The sequence below is a fragment of the Adiantum capillus-veneris genome, chromosome 11, assembly GCF_014529385.1.
Source record: "Adiantum capillus-veneris isolate H3 chromosome 11, ASM1452938v2, whole genome shotgun sequence".
In the NCBI taxonomy this organism is placed as follows: domain Eukaryota; kingdom Viridiplantae; phylum Streptophyta; class Polypodiopsida; order Polypodiales; family Pteridaceae; genus Adiantum; species Adiantum capillus-veneris.
In genome coordinates, this window is record NC_140941.1 from 135,083,880 (window position 1) to 135,095,502 (window position 11,623).

The 11,623-nt window shown below is 40.4% G+C and overlaps 1 pseudogene; it reads left to right on the forward strand.

Annotated features, from left to right (window-relative positions):
- Nucleotides 1-1,033: 1,033 nt before the first annotated feature.
- LOC147448063 (uncharacterized) lies at nucleotides 1,034-1,602 on the forward strand (annotated as a pseudogene).
- The last annotated feature ends 10,021 nt before the right edge of the window (nucleotides 1,603-11,623 follow it).

The window sequence follows — 11,623 nt, forward strand, 5'->3', positions numbered from 1 at the left end:
CATGGACATGTTCGAGTCAATGTTCCAGTTTTGGAAAAGGGAGAGAGGTTGATATCTAACTGTGGGTTTGCATGTAGAATAACGTGAGAAACATGCGAGCTAGGAATAATCCACTGATGTTGATTTTCTAACAATTTGGGCAAGCAAGCACAGAGTCGGGTGAGTAATCGAAGCAAGGAATATGGAGACACAACCGGTTTGCTGCTCCTCATGGCAAATTTGAAATCTTGGGAGGATAGTTAAAGGCGGTTTAATGTCAGCATGAGGATCAGTGTCACAAACCCTTAGGATTAAAAGACCATCAAATGGGTATTTAGTACTTTTCCATTGATCCAAAGGATCAGGCACATGAATATAGGCCACGATTGTTGTGGCTTTTTATTGCACATGATATTCACTATCACATAAGCAGGGCAAGAAGCTCACTAGCCTAAGTTGTTGCATCACTGCCAGAAAAAGTATTGCCAATCTTGGGCTGTTGCATCAGCAGAGATAGCTTAGCTTGGGAGCTCTATCTCATGAGACTATAGGAATGAAAGGAGCCACTTTAGAATGCAGAACAGCTAGTACCTTGAAAACTCTTGAGTCTCAGTCGCCCTGACGAAGCTCTTGGAACCTGCTCACCCATTTCTTTGCTGCATGCCGATCTCGTGCATCTATCTGGGGAAAAACTAGTTTGCCCCAATCCAAGCTATAGAAGGTGATGATGCAGCCCCCATGTTCTGTTGCTCCTTGGAGACAAATGAAATGCTTCCATATGTCGCCCGCTCATTCAAATACTCGCTGGTCTGAATACATGGTTTCCATTTAGGATTTTGTTACTCATCTCATTCTGTCTTTGCAGCGTCCAAGCCCCGAGCTCATATGAACACACAGCGAGGCCACATTTGACAAGGTATGCGACTTGAGCACTTTTCAAAGATGGAGAAAGCATGTCCGAGCATGCCTATGGGCCGTGGACCTGAGCGTGCATGCCACACACACACACACACACACACACACACACACACACAGAGGAGGGGCTTTGTGGGCGATGGAGGAAGAGGACGAAGGGGCCAGTAGGAGCGGAAATGCGAATGGAGACGATGATAGGGTAAGTCAATGGGAAGATGGGCGGCCCTCTGTCGGAGACCTCACTCCTCTCTCTTAGTGCCTCATCTCGCCGCCGCAAAATTCAACATCACATCTAATATCCCCCCATGCCGCTCTCCTGCAAATGTCAGCGACCGACAGAGCTTCACATCCCATGTTCTCCATACTCAAGAACACCCCTTCCTTATCCTCAATCAACGGCCCTCACCCTTCTCCCAATGCCACGGACACCCAACTGTATCAACATCCGCACGTAAATACGCAGGCATATACACACACATCCCCTGAGCTCACTTCAACTCCCAGAAGCTTCCTCCCACACAGTGTTGGCCATGAGAATGCGGCTCGCCCCCCTGTCCTTGATGATGAGATCATGTCCCTTCCATGGGCTCTGACAGCAGTGAAGGTCCCAATAGACATGATGTAGATGTAGATGTGGAGCCTGAAGAGGTTGAATCAGCCCCAGCGGCTCTTTAGAATTCCATTAATGATCCCTCTTCACACAAGTAGCGCAGTCGATTCTTGCTTCACCAGGCTATTTCAAGCCCCTAACTTTTTCAACTCCTTACCCACCCGATTTAGTTTCAAAAAATAGCTTCCATACCTTTTTGGAGTGTTTACCCATGGCACCCGCTCTTCCTTACGTTTTCTCAATCTATTTTTGCCCCTCCCCTTTTCCAAGTTCTCTCTCCAATGAAGATGAGCCAAGTGGAGTGCCTCTCCTTTCAAGGTTTCTAAAATTGCTCTTAGATAATCAAGGTAAATATAATGCCATTGAATTTAATTGAGGTTACTGAGGAGCCAACACAAAGTACGCTTGTGGTACCAATAAATGTACTCACATGATCGATGCTGCAAAACCAAAATCATATTCTTGAAGAAAGAGACATAGCATCAATTGCCCAATCTCAAAAGAAGAAGAGAACACGAAGGAAGAGATCGAAAAAAGCAGTGAAGTTAGACCCCAATTCAAAGATCAACATAGGGACTGGTGACAACCCCATCTATATAAATGACATTGAAGAGGATTCTAATTCAGGTGAAACCATGGAGAGTAAAACAATCACTAGGAAAGAAACAAACAAGGAAGATCATCATGAGCCACAATGGCCAGGACCCAAGAAGAAGATGGGGACTTACCCAAACCTATAGAGGAGATCAAGCGAGTCAAGCAATTAATGGGTTTGGTAGAAGAGACCCAAGGGGATCTAGAGCCAGCACCTCGATTGAGATAACCAAAATATTGTTCCCTACACAAAAGCAGCCTCACAAAGTCCATAGACCACTATAGTGTTATCCAAGAGGAGAGTGACTTTAAGTCATGGGAAAGTGGGTGTACTCTCTCCTTGTTGGAGAGAATGTTTACAGAGGGACTACCTGACCCTATCAAAGAAGTGGAGATTCCATCTTTCCCATGTCAAGGGACTGAAGTCCAAAAAGTACCATTAAATATTGCCAATTTGATGGATTTCATGGCTTTAGAAGTTAGAACCACCATCATGTCCAAACTATATGGAGACCTCGAGATATTCTTAGATCTTTGAGCTTTCCTCAATGGAGAACTGAAAGTCGGGCTACCACAATTTTCACAGATGGATGGAGCTAGGGAGTTGTCAATAGAGGAGGAACACTTAGATCCACAACCAAACCTATATGAAGAACTCTGTGGTTGAAATACCTGTTAACAAGTTGGGACAATACTTTGAAGGCGATGAATCCAATGCAACCATACCAATCACTACTAAGGGATTAATTGTGAAGGGAATCCTTGATGGTGGCACTGGGTTAGCATTGTGACTAAAAATTGATGGGAAGCTATGGGAAGACCTCACCTTGGGACTACAAACATAGTGGTAAAGATGGCCAATGGGACTATTGTTAAGCCTATTGGGATGCTAGAAGATCTCAAGATCAAGGTATTTAGACACAAAGTAAGGAGTACCTTCATTGTTATGGATTTTTCCAAGCACACTATGTCATCTAAGACGATCTTAGGACATTCTTTTATGAGGGAAGAAAAAATGGTGCATGACTGGTCTAAAAACCATGTCTACTTGTAGTTCCAAGACTATGTAGTTCGAGTAGATCTTGTAATTGGTTGGGCACATCCTCTAGGAAACAAATTTATAATTGACCATAGATCTGACACCACAATTCACTCAGCCCCATTGCAGTATTTTTCCACGTGTGAAATGGGCACTGATGTTGGGGAAGATTCTCCTTATATGGATGTTCTACCTGGGATGGATGAGAACGTGGATTCGTTCCACCTAGTAGCAATCATAGACATTTGGGGAAATAGGAGGACAACCTGGGTAACACCTGAGGGGGATGAAATGCCACCACTTGTACCTCTAAACATGATAGGAGCAATGCATATAGCTTCTAATGACCTACAAGATGAGCGGTTTGACTAACATTGGAACCAATAGCGTCTCAAAGACTATACCCCACACGATTCAGAGTCAGAATCGTCAATTGAAATTGACTTTGAGGATGAAGAATCTGAGTTAAATCTTGGTGCAAATGTGGGGATGAACCATTCAAGGCCCAGTGGTACCCTAGATGACAATCTATCCAGGAGAGCAGAGGACACAAGAAGCGATTCATCTAGTGACTCTTCACTAGAGATCGGCCGTAATTGAAAATTAGACAAGAATATTAAGAGATATAAGAGGCAAAGATATCTAGCAAATGTGCGTGCTAGAATAAATGAAAATAAATCTGCCACAAAATGGCTTAACTATATAAGGGCATGTGATGCTCATCGGAAGTTGGTAGATAACTGGGATGAATACCTTCAAAGTGCTATGTGGTGTATTCCACAACCCATTGGACATTGCACAACTAGAGTCTACAGAGAAGCCAAAGTTGAGATGTACCGTAAGGAGACAACAGAATCAAGAGTTAGCTCAACAACAAAAGGAAGTGAAAGACAAATCACACTCCACAGAGCAACAAGATCCCATAGACTTACACCCTACACCTGATCATTTCAAATTGTACACCATAGAGGAGCATAAGGTTGTGTATACAAAGGCACAAAGGACACCTATCGATTGAAATAATGGAGTCTATGATGGTCCAGTGATAGTTAAGGAAATAGAGCTAGCAGACCCTGGTGAGGAGTCCAAACCTATTTTCATTGCCCAAGATCTGATAGAGAAAGAGGAGTATGTACTTAAAGAGCCTCTCAAGGAATTCAAGGATATATTTTCTTGGACATATCATGATATAAAAGGTGTTTCACCTTCTATAATGCAACACACAATTCCCATGAATAGCATAGCTAAACTAGTCCAACAACGCCCCTACCCAATGAATCCTAAGTATGGAAAGATTGTTCAAAAAGAGATTGAAAATCTTGTCAAATGTGGATTCATATACCCTATTGAGCACTCAAAATGGGGGTCTCTAATAGTTATTATGCCAAAAAAGAATGAGAAACTCAGAGTGTGTGTGGATCTCAAGAAGGTGAATGTCGCCACTAGGAGAGACCATTATCCCTTGCCATATTCAGAACATGTTCTTGAAAGAGTTGCGGGAAAGGAATCTTATAACTTTTTAGATGGGTACTCTGGATACAGTCAAATCACAATTGCACTAGAGGACCAAGTTTAAATGGATTTTATAATCAAATTTGGAGTGTTCGCATTTCGCGTTATGGCTTTTGGCTTAACCAATGTCCCTGCTACCTTCAAAAGATTGATAAACACTGCTTTTAGAGAATATTTGAGAGAGTTTTGTAAAGATTTATTACATGAACTTTGTGTTTATTCCTCATGGAAAGAACATCTGTCATGTTTACAGAAAGTGTTTGAGAAGTGTAAATTGTATTGCGTCTCCTTAAACCCTTTCAAATGTCAATTTTGGATTAAACATGGAGTCATTTTAGGGCATATAGTGTCCAAAAATGGGATTTCCACAGATGAGAGAAAAATTAAAGCCATTTCCAATTTTCCACCATCTACAAACTATGAAGGAGCTCAAAGGTTCATGGGCCATGTTGGTTATTACTAGCGGTTTATTTTAAACTTTGCCGAGATAGCGCGTCCCTTGTACAAACTTCTTATTGAGCTCCACTAGACCACGGAGTGTGACCATGCTTATGAGTCATTAAAAAAGACCTTGACTAGTGCTTCTATTCTACAAGTGCCTGATTGGAATGTAATTTTCCATGTGCATATTGATGCATCGAACTTTGCTATTCGGTGTGTTGTAGCTCAACCACAAGAACATAAATTGGACTACCCCATTAGCTTTGCAAGTCATCAATTAAATGATGCTAAGAGGAACTACACCACTATAGAGAGGAAAGGTTTAGCTATGATTTATGCAGTGAAGAAACTTTTCTACTACTTTCTTTTCAATAATTTTGTTTTCTATGTTGATCATCAAGCATTGTTGTATCTAGTAAATAAACCTTGTTCCATGGGAAGAATTACACGATGGTTGTTAATTCTTCTTGAGTTTGACTTTACTGTTGTGATGAGACCTGGTAAAAGAAATGTCATGGCGAATCATTTGTCTTGCATACCCAATGGTGAATCCCCAACTGGAATTGATGATGAATTGTGAGATACTTCACTGTTCCTAGTGGAGATCATGCCTGAATGGAGTGAGAAGATTGTGAACTTTAGAGTTAATGGTTTTCACCCAAAGAGCTAAGGATATAACTCAAAAATTGTTAAAATAATGTGAACCTCATTCTCTAATTTCAGGAAGTCTCTACAAGCTAGGGAAGGACGATATTCTTAGACATTGTGCTCGTGAGGATGAGTATTTATGCATACTACAAGAGTCCATATGGGTATAGCCGGAGGACATTTCTCAGAGGAGCAAACTGCTAGAAAGGTATTGCAATCAGGCTATTGGTGGCCTACCTTATTCAAGGATGCATCACTTTTTGAAAAAGAGTGTAATGAATGCCATCGGTTACAAGAGCACCCAACAAAAGGATAAGATGCCCTTACATCCTGTTAAAGTGACTCAACCATTTCAAAATGGGGTTTAGACTTTGTAGGCCAAATAGTCCAACAACTCGTGACACTCAATCGTGATATATTATTGTTGCCACTGACTATGTGACAAAGTGGGTGGAAGCTAGGGCAACACACAAGGCTAATGCAACGTCAAATTCCAAGTTTCTCTTTGAGAACATTGTTACAAGATTTGGTTGTCCCTTTGAAATTGTGAGTGACAATGCTACTCATTTTATAAATGGATTGATAAAGGAACTCACAACAAACTTCATGATAGTTCACCATAAGTCTACATCGTATTACCCACAAGCAAATGGCCAAGCTAGAGCACTAACGAGACCTTAATTTCTATCTTGACCAAAACAGTGGAAGCTCATCGCACAGATTGGAATTTGAAGGTGACATCAGCTGTATGAGCTTATCGTACTTCTTACAAAGTGGCTATTAATTATACAGCATTCAAAATGGCATATGGCCAAGAAGCAATTATGCCATGGGAGTTTGTAATTCCTAGTCTGCACATAGCTTCACAAGAAGGTTGAGACAGTAACCCTTTAGTTGAGTATTTATTTATCCTTGAAAGATTAGACGAAGAAATTATTGGGTGGAGAAAATAGGAGGAAGAAATGGTTTGACTGTCATCTAAAGAACAAAGATATCAATGTTGGTGATAAATTCCTTATGTATGGAGTTCATAACAAAAAGAAAAAGTTGAAATTTGCAAGAAAAGGACCATAAAGAGTATGGGAAATCACCCCACAAGGTACCATTCGTGTGGAAACTCTTGATGGAGTTGAAATTATTGAATTCCTCAATGGGAGTAAATTTAAAATATATCATGGATCCTTTAAGCCAAGAGGAGCTATGTGCCATCCATGAAAAAAAGGCAGCCAAGGATCAAGCAAAATTGAAGAAGATACAAGCTCAAGATGAGGCTAAGGAGTGACAACAACGCATAAGACGCCAACGAGAGGCCAACCTTGGAGTTCCACATGCATTCCACGTTGAAACAGAGGATGATTGGCTAGACTCTGACACACCTCTACGATACCCTATTGAGCTAAATAGAGCCTATGGGAAAGTGCTTTATAACACCTTATTAGACACGGGTGCTAAATATAATCTGTTGTCATATGGAGTGTGGTGTCAGTTGGGAAATCCATCTCTATTTGAGAGTGCTATCAAGTCAAGGGTGTCAACAAGAAAAAAACTAGAGTTTTTTGAATCTGGCACACTTCTATCAGTTATGACAACAGGGTTGTAGCTCAAGAATTTTTGATCATGCCTGCTAGAACTATGGACGGTAATATAAACCTCAGATACACGTGGATGATAGCGACCAAATTCACTATTGATTGGGGAATTAGGAGTGTCACAACGCCGAAACCACCTCTTATCCCTTCCACTCAAGAGATAGTCCCTGAGAAAACGCCTTCCTAGAAAATACAACCCAAAATAGTGCATGTCTAGGAGGTTGAACCATATGTCCCTATAGCCTAGCTCTCTAGAGCTTCAACTTTTGTGGTTGAAACAAAGCTTCAGACACAAAAGACACATCTTAATATAGCAAAGAAACAATACAAATGGGTCCCTAAAGCTTCTTTAACGCCAATTTTTAATGCTAAAAAATAGGAACCTTGTAAGAGACGCCCCACTCGCTCCCAAAAATGTAAGAAAATATTACGTTGGATTCCTAAACGACTATTGGAAGCATAAGGCTACTATCAAGGAAATGATCAAATTTGGGTGCCAAAACGTAAATTGTGTTCTTATGTGTCACTTGACCCATGTGAGATAAACTTGGTAGATTGAAGATCGTGGGAAGGGAGAGATCACATAACACTATACACCTTATCGGAAGCTGGTATGGGTACTCAAGCAAGAAGGGCTTGTTTTGCTCAGCTCAAAAAAAGAAAAAACAAATGAAGCTTCTTGCTCTTCATGACTTCATATACAAAAATCAAAGCTTCGACACAACCTTCACCTACCATTGTACATATCTATACAAACAAGAAAGAATTTTCACCTCATGTTGTAAGTTCACCACCTACAACAACGTTGTAAATAAAATCATGGGAGATTACGTTACCACCCTTGCAACTAAATGAAATGCCTAGGGAGGTCAAAAACTAGTGGTCAAAGTCTTCATCCATGACAGCTTGGAACAATTGGTTCCAAAAGGTGACGACATCATTCCAAAAAGTATGATCTACCCAAGGAAGGGGGAGTGTTTGCTAACATTTATCATTCACTTGCTCCCCTCTTAACCTTCCTCCCTGACCTCTCAATATTTCAATCTTAGTAAATGTATATATAGTGCCTTATACTAAAGAAAACAAAAATTGAAAAAAGTAAAAGAGCAAGAGCCACCAAACAAAAAGATGGAAACCTACAAGTTCTAGTACATGACCCAAAATCATGAAAACACAGTATGCACAAGAAAACAACTTTTTGACATTACCCGTATAATATTTTCACATTTACCATCATCTATATATGTGTACAGATATGGCTAGTACGCTAGAGTCATCCACTCTTATCTTGGGTGAGAGGTACCCTCTTTACTTTTCACAAGTGTTTACATAGTCCACCTGGTGCTTGCATGTGAATAGGATTTGGTAGATATGCTAGCGTGTGAGAGGAATTTTGAGGAGTTAGAATGGTTGATACATCTCTTGACCATGACTGATCCATACTTAGTAGAGGACGTCTCTCTGATTGCACAAGCTTACCCTCTTGACCAAGATGACTGTATATGCCTAGTGACGTTCTTAGTGAACATTTGTGCCTCTAATGATGAGGAAGAGTTACATGATTACACGGATGGCACGTATGGTCTCATGGATGATGACTTTGTTTTTCTTGATGATGATGAGGATAGGGGTCTAGACCAATGGCTATCCGCCCATCTATTCAATATCCTATTCCCTTGACTCTATAGGGGGTGCAAATAATAAGGTTAGGGTTCCTTATATTGTTTGATTGTGCTCAATAAAGTTTGGTGCCTCTTCCCACTAATGTGCCTCCTAAAGGTATTCATTGTGTTTTCTAGTGTGTACAGGAACGTGTTGCCGTTGTTAGGATTTTGAACTTCATGGAATATTTCTCTTGTTCACTATTTGAATCGAGCGCGATCATCAACAAGAATAGGTGTTTCCTGTACATTAGCATTGCCTCTTGTCTTTTTTTTAGCATCAATGTTTGTCTCCTTTAAATGTGATTGGTAGCACAATATTTAGTCATTTGCTTACACTAAACAGTAAATTCTTTATAATTTTTTGTCATAATCCCTTGTCTAGCTTTAAGAATCAAGCAGTCTGACTAAACTAATTTGAACAAGTTAGGAGTTAGAGATCTTCTCTTAATACCATGGGGAATGTCTTCCTAATAATCAATGGTTACTTTAGGTTCTTAATCCGATTTAGGCAGTATTGTGTGCAATGTACTAGGGCTTTCTAGTGGGCCTAGTCTCTATTGACCTTTAACTTAAATATTATAAAGGGATTTTACTAGTGTGATGAGCCTGGAGAGGGTAACATTGTCATATGACTCCCCAAAGTTACAAAATTGAAATGTTAAAAACGAACAAAAAAATAAAATCAAAAGTGCCACAATGTAAAATCTGAAGCTGGAAGAAAAATTCCAGCTTGATTTGGTACTTCACTCACATGTATTGCCTATGGTACTAGAGCCCTAGAGGTTCCCAGTATGTGGGCGCTTTTCCTTGAAAAGTAAAAAGCCCAAGGCATACAAAATAAGCACATACGTCAAAAGTAATCAAGTTTTTTTTTTTTTTGGAGGGTCCAACAAAGGGAACAATTCAAGCGATGATTTCATAAGCAATTTCTTTTATCGTAGCTTCACTACAAGGTCTTCTAGGTATAGCCTCTAGTCAGCCCCTCGAACACGAAAAACTTTACTCTCGCAATTAAACAACTTAATTGACTAGAGAGAATTCAGAAGCTTGCCCATGGTATTAATAGTTGACCTCTAGTGCCTCTCAATCGTTAAATTAGCGATCCAAGATTTGTTTAGTTTTTAAACTTTGCAACTGCTTATGTGTTTAATTATATTACAATTTAATATTTACTACTGCTGACAAATTGTTCAATATTTTCCTACCAATCAATCTATGTGCCTACCAATGCATATGCTTTTTAATTGTATATGGGAATGCAATTACTGTGTCAATTTTGATTGATTTTGCAGTGATTGAAGAAGTCCAAGGACATTGAATCGCAGATGATCTTCCACCTCAACAAATGGGCTTCATCTCAATAGCTTCTGAAGACGGAATCTACTTCAAGAAGGGGGCATGTTAACCCTCACGAACGCCCTATCACCTTCGACGGATGCCTCGTTATTTATTTGATTGAGTCACGAACCGGACTTGTCAATCCAATAGGTGTGTAAGTGATCTCCGATGAGAGGTGCACCACTTATCTTATTTTTACAGTAGTTTTGCAACGATCGGCCATTGTGGGCGTCCATGTGTGAATGGGTCAAACTCTTATAAAAGGTCCATTTTGACATAAAAATCCTCATTCTCTGAGGTGTAAGCTAAGAAGTGCTCTTACTCCATCTCTGTCTCATTCTCCTTCGTGTGCTCACGGATGTGTGTGTGTATGCGAGAGAGAGAGAGAGAGAGAGAGAGAGAGAGAGAGAGAGAGAGAGAGAGAGAGAGAGAGAGAGAGAGAGAGAGAGAGCATTGCAGCGGCATCAGTGGTGGAGAGGTGATTGAGTACAACATTGGCGGTAGCTCTTTCTTCTTCCAAAACACATGATCCTTCACGATGGAAGCATTGAGCAGTCAGTGACACACCATTGTTTCTTTGAGCTTGCTAGGACTGTCTAGTTATGTGCTTGCAGCCTTTCAAGGCTCGCACACAGTACACATGCAAGTTCCCGGCCTTTGACACGTGCAACAAAGCACACAAACACTTACGTAGCATGGCAACTCTATGTTGAATCTCGGCCCGAACATCGGACACAAGTGCGTGATAGGTTTATGACCAACCCACAGCTGTGGGTAAAAGAAAAGATCCAAGAAGGCGACATTAAAGTGCAAGGATATGTTCTCTATTTAACCTATGTTCTCTTTTGGACATACAAAGTGGAGAACTCATACTTAATAAGAATGACCTCATGCTAAACCAACGATATGGCTTTTGTGAAAAGGTCATAATCAGAGTATGAAAGAAGTCAAATGGTGTCAACCAATTCTACTATGTACCCCAGGATTGGTTCAATAGAGTCTATGGACCTATTCTCAAATACAAACCTCACAATGTCACCATTACCTTTAATGACTACAAGAAGCCTAGGTGCATTAGTAACTTTGCCTAAACACAACCAATGGTAGTGAGCTCGAGTAGATATTTCTATAGAGATGATGTAAATGAACAAAATGCTCATGTAAAGTGCTTTAATGGACTATCACCTACGGCTGTATCACGAGGAGAGGAATGGTACAAAAAGGAAAACGTGAATTTCAATGCACAGGTTGAAGTTCTAAACTTTGAAACTCGAGATATGAACAAGTATAGGAG